The sequence below is a fragment of the Halichoerus grypus genome, chromosome 10, assembly GCF_964656455.1.
Source record: "Halichoerus grypus chromosome 10, mHalGry1.hap1.1, whole genome shotgun sequence".
In the NCBI taxonomy this organism is placed as follows: Eukaryota; Metazoa; Chordata; class Mammalia; order Carnivora; family Phocidae; genus Halichoerus; species Halichoerus grypus.
This window is the reverse complement of record NC_135721.1, coordinates 38822086-38828085: the sequence shown is the minus strand read 5'-3', so window position 1 is coordinate 38828085 and position 6000 is coordinate 38822086.

Genomic DNA, 6000 nt, shown 5'->3' with positions numbered 1-6000 from the left:
GCCCTGGAGGGGCAAACCTGGGACCCTCCAAGGCCACCTACCTCCCACCCTCTCCTAATCCTTCCCCAGAAAACTCCTCTGGTTCTGTGGACACAGGATTGTCATTTCTCAGAGGAGCATTTACATGAAACCAACAAACAAAACCCCCAAGTGCCCCAGGAGTGTGAGACAAGGATGTGGGGACAAGATTTCCAGAGTGGCTCCTGAGCAGCCCACTTGTCCCCTGGGGGCCCCTCCCGGGCCGGGGCGGGCCACCGCTGGAGGTCCAGGAGGAAGGAAGTGTCCTTGGCAGGGGTAGGGGCTCCAGGGTCAGGCCCCACTGGCAGGGCACGCCCGGGGACGAGCTCGCCACCTGCCCAGGGGAGGACACTTCTGTGAGTGCAAGGAGTAGAGCCTTAGCTCCTTGTCACCAGCTGGTGATGAGTGCATTGGTGACGGAGGCGCCCTCTGCTGCGGAGGCTCCCGGGCTCTGAGCTCCAGGAGGCGCCCCGATCCTCATGGCGTTGGGGGGCTGGAGTTAGTGCCACTGCACATGGGATGGTCAAGTGACACGCTGGAGGTCACCCAGCGATCCGTGCAGTTTGTTGGCTCAAGCCCTTGTGAGTAAGAGAATGTGTGACCACAGATCAGGAGCAGGGTGACTTGGGCACGAGCCACGAAGGTGGGACCGGAATGTGCTAGTGGGTCACTAAGTGGGGAACAGCCGAGCTGGACGCAGCCGGTTTGGGTGCAGTCAGGACTGACCAAGCAGCAGAGCAGGATTTGGGGACGGCTGTCTCCAGGGTGCACTGGTCAGCGTAGTGTCACAGAGGTAACACAGAGCCCTCGAGGCCAGTGGCTTCCCAGGACACATGCTTGTTTCTCACTCCCATCCCAGGACAGAGCAGGTTGTCTTGGGTGAGGGGGAGGATCTGGTTCACAAGGTCGTTCAGGGGCCCGGGCTCCTCCGTCTGCCTGGCCGCCATCCCCCAGGGCTGGGAGTCCTCCCCTGGATCCTCTGCCTCTGGCCAGCAGGGCACAGAGAGGAAGCCCGGAAGACATGAGGGAGGTTCGAGGCCGGACTGAGGAGGGCTATCCATCATCTGCCCTCAGCTCATGTCCAGAACTCAGGCACAGGTTCCTGTTGAACCACACGGCAGGCTGGCAGATGCAACGTGCCCGAGCACCCAGGGCACAGGGGAATGGAGTCGGACACACAGCTTCGTCTCACAACCAGCCCAGTGAACACAGAACTGAGTGGTTCGTGAGGTTTCCTGGATAGCAGGTCTGTGGCTTCTCCCCACTGCTGCGAATTGTCATCCATGAGCATAAAATAAAAGATACACAGAAAGCCAGCCATCGCAGAGAGCCCGGCCCTGGAGGGGAAGGAGGTGCCCTGATCATGGTCCCCGGGATGGGTCTCTGGTTCCCCTTGCCCCAACACCACTGTCGGCACAGTTTCTGATCAAAGTTTGGCTTTTCATGGGGCGTGGATGTAGGGAGAGCCTGCACAGATCTGTCCCCTGTCCTCCTGGCCCATCTATTTCTCACTGTCAATGAAAAGAAAATCATTCTGGGAAAAACAAATATACAAACAAACAAACCCAAATACTATTAGCCATCCCAGGGTCTGGGAGCTCATGAACTATAGTTTGTTGATAAGGATGGCTCCCCCCGGGGTGTGGACAGTTGTCATTTCTGCGGGCCAGTCTCTGGTGATCACACTGTTTCCACTCAGGCTTCCTGTGCAGCACTGTGTCCACAGCTGGCCTCGGTCCCCACTGCGCCTGCCCGCAGCAAGAAAGTGGCTTCGTGGGGCACCCGGGCAGCTCAGTCAGTTAAGCATCTGACTTCAGCTCAGATCAGGGTCTTGGGGTCCTGGGATGGAGCCCTGAGTCAAGTTCCCCGCTGAGCAAGGAGTCTGCTTCTCCCTCTCACTCTCTCTCTGCCCCTCCCCCCAGTTGCTCTCTCTCTCTCTCTCTCTCAAATAAATAAATGAAATCTTAAAAAAGAGAGAGAGAAAAAGACATTAACAAGGAGAGGAAGAAAGGAAGGAAGGAAGAAAGAGAGAGAGAGAGAAAGAAGGAAGGAAGGAAGGAAGAAAGAAAGAAAGGTGGCCTCACCACACTCCTGGAATTGGAAGGCCCGTGGACCGCCTCCCTCTACCCCCCCACACCCCCAGAGCCAGCTGCACCAGGGCTAGACACCTGCCCCAAAGAGGTTCAATCCACAGGCTTGGCGGAGCCAACTGGACTTTGAATTGGGAGATCAGAGCTGGGTCACTGGTGGTGGAACAGCGGAGAAGCGAAGATGTAAACACTCCAGTCAAATTGATGGTGCATGCAGAGGGTCCTGGGCTACTGAAGGCCCAGTGGCCTGGAGCAAACCCTTCACACCCTCTAGGATGGCTGTTATTATTATTTTTTTAAGATTTTATTTATTTATTAGAGAGAGAGAGAGAGCAGAAGCAGGGGGTGCGGCAGGCAGAGGGTGAGGGAGAAGCAGGCTTCCCGCTGAGCAGGGAGCCGGATGCGGGACTCAATCCCAGGACCCTGGAGTCATGACCTGAGCCGAAGGCAGACGCTTAACCGACTGAGCCACCCAGACGCCCCTACGATGGCTCTTATTAAAAAGCAGGCCATGCCAAGTGTCGGTGGGGATGTGGAGAAGGGGAACCCCAGCGCATTCCTGGTGGGAATGTGAAAAGGCACGGTTGCTGGGTGAGCAGCCTGGGCAAATCCGTTCTTCCACAAGTCGTCAGTGTACTCAGTGCCACTGCATGATATACTTACAAATGGTAAGAATGGTCGATTTTGTTTGTCTATATTTTACAGCAATTTTGAAACATTGAGGGCAGGAAGACGACAGACAGACAGAGGGAGAAGGAAGCCAGCTGGGGTGGAGCCAAGTTTGTTTTGTTTTTCTTTTTGTTCCTTTGTAAATGAATTCACTTTTTACTGCAGTATAGTCGGCAGACTTGTTTCTCTGACTGTGGAAAAGGCCAGAAGTCTGGGTGGAGAGAACTGGGGGCTGAGACAGGGGGCCAGGGAGTGCCGTCACAGGTTATATGCGGAAATCTCTGGGGTCTCCTTGGAGAGGTGCAGGTGAGGAGCCCACCGACTTCCTTGTCACTCCTCTGTGGCTCTGGGCTGCGTCTCTGTGACTTGCCCCTGGGGCTGCTCCCCAAGGGCCTAAGACTGCCCTCCCTGGCCATCCCCATGCCCATGGCCATCCCCGCTCTGGGATTGGGGGTAAAACCCAGGGAATGCCTGGCAAATGCCAGCTTGGGAGGCCTGATGGGAGCCCTTCCTAGCACTGCTCCTTTCTTCTGCCTCCAGTTCTTTCAAAAGAAGGAATTTCCCCTGGGAGGGGGGCAGGGTGGGGAAGTTTGGCCTTTATACCAGGGCTCTCACGGATGCATTCACCTGGCCCAAGACTGGTTAATGGTCTGGGAGTTGGGAGCACAGGGGTCACTGCCCTCGTGGACTTCAAGTGCCTCGGGAGCCACAGACCGGTGAGCAGAGCAGGGGCACCGCCCAGGCCCTGGGAGAGGGGAGGCTCTGGGGGGCACGGGACAGTGAGGTAGAGATTTCAGGAAGCCTAGGAGTGGGGCTGGTCAGATGGGGGGTGGGATAGGGAAGTGCTCCAGGCAGAGGGAGTGGCTCCTGCAGAGGCCTGGGAGGGGGCGCACTGGGGTTTTTTGTTCCTGTTGGATGGAGGAGACAACTGAGGCCCCCTTCGCAAGAGTGAGCTCAGAATGGTGGGGCTCAGTGTGGGGTAATGACCGGCCTTTTAGCCTCCAGCCCCTGAGGGAATACATTTCTTGTTTGAAGCGCTCCTTTTGGGACTCCGCGAGGGGGCTCTCACAAAGCACTGCTGTTGCCCACCATACTCAACCCGCCCCATTTCTCCCTCTCCGACACCAGCGGCTACGCCCATACTTGGCAAATCTGAATTCAGAGCTGCCAGGTACATGGAGGCCTGGTGCTGGTCCACGTTGCTGTGCGTGGTTTTGTTTTCTGTGACCCAAGGGTCTGATAGTGGTAGAGGCCTGTGGGAAGAACATGGTTTCTGGGTATTAGGAGAGCTGAGTCTATGCCCCAGCCCTGTGGATGCTCCACGAGTCAGCCAAGCCAGTCCCCTTGGCCAGTAATGACTTTGGAGTAAACATGTGTTCAGGTTCCGGTCCAGCAGAAATCTGCTGGGGGCTTCGGGGTGGGTGTATTTCTGGCAACGCGTCCTCCTGGTTCAGAGACCAGTGGGGACAAATGCCTCTATCTCCTGGGGACAAATGCTTCAAGATTTTTGGACATTCCCATGCAAAGATGTGATGCTGGAGCAATAGCTGCCATTCTGTCCCAGAAGGTAGAAACACGAGAAGCACAGAGAAGCAGTTCGGAGCCCTGACCTGGCTGAGCTGCCAGTTTACTATTCCTGAGCCTTTTCTGTTCTGCTTATACAGTTTCTAGTCAGATATTTTCCTGTGTGCGGCCCAAGTCATCTTAACCCAAGGCAGAAGGAAGGGATGAAAGACCTAGGGAGGAAGCAGGGGAAGAGGGAAGTCAGTGGATTTTTTCCATTCTTTCTATGCAGATTAAATTCCATCTCCTCCAAGGAGGTCTCCCAGTGTGCCCCCACTGGAGTCCATCTCCCCTCCTCCTGCCCCCACGGACCACCTCTCCTTTGTGACATCTCTCAGCGCTGGCAGACTTGCATGAACTTCGGCTTGGAGGCCACGGCGGGAGCCTCAGAATGACCCCTGCTGGGGTCTACACACAGTGTATTCTGCCCACGTCCTGGGATGGTAGCCCTGGGGTGAACAGAAGCAGGGGGTACTGGGGAGCCTCTCCGGAGAACCCTCTCCCTGAGGGACAAGGGAGTCAGCCGGCCAGACTTGTCCCTCTGACAAAGCCTCAGACACCTGAAGAGAGGTGGGGACCTGAGTCTCTCATGGCATTGGTCACTCCCCAGCCCAGCCCTGCCTCCTCGACGAAGGCCTGGGTTCTAGGAGAGAAGAGAGGGGAGACATGTCCCACTAACAGCTTTGGGAGAGGTTAGGACGTAAGGCGGTTAGGTAGAGCATACGCCCAAGAAACCAGAAATAGGTACTTCCCGTAATATTGACACCAGGATGTGCCCTGCGATGCCCAGAAATGCTTGGGAAAGGAGGAGACAGTAGGAGATGGAGTTCTCACATGGCTGGAAGGGAGGGGCCCTACACGTTCCAGTTTTTACTCTGGCAATGACTCCATTTTTAAAAAATTTTATGTATTTATTTGGGAGGTGGGGAAGAGGGAGAGGGAGAGAATCCTCAAGCAGACTTCCTGCTGAGCACAGAGCCTGAGGCAAAGCTCAATTTCAAGAACCTTCAGATCATGCATGACCTAAGCAGAAACCACGAGTTGATTGCTTAACAACTAAGCCACCCAGGCACCCCACATTGACTCCATTTTTAAGCTCACGTTTAAGCCCACGTTCCCTGGAGATACAGTCAACAAACCTGCTAATACTCTGGCCCTCTGGGGGCTTCCCTCCTCCTGGGTGCTGTTTTGGGGGCAGATGTCTCTCTCCTTGACCCGTGGGCCCCAGGGTCAGTCATCCTGTTTAATTCCTGTCTGTGGCTCTCAGGCCACCCTGATGGGGCTCTGTCTGGGTGGGTGTGCAAACATATTTTCTGAATCGAGTAGTCCTGCTGGATTAATCCCGCTCAGGGTGGTGTAGCTCTCCCCAATCAGCCCTTTGTATTTTGTAAAAGTATCTGAGGGCAGAGGACGGAGTAAAATCAACGTGCAGGCTTTCTTAACGCTAGCAAGAGAAAGTTTGACTTCGGGGGACCATTTCTGTGATTTTTGTGTTCATCAATGAATTTCTGTTTCCAAAAATATGTGTATCAGGAATTTTTTTGTTACAAACAAGAGCGAAATTGATTCAAACGACTTCTTCCAGAAAGGAAAGTCCAGACATAGATCAAGTAGTTGTAGGCAAAGCTTGGTCCATAGGCTCCCATCCTGTCACCAAGAC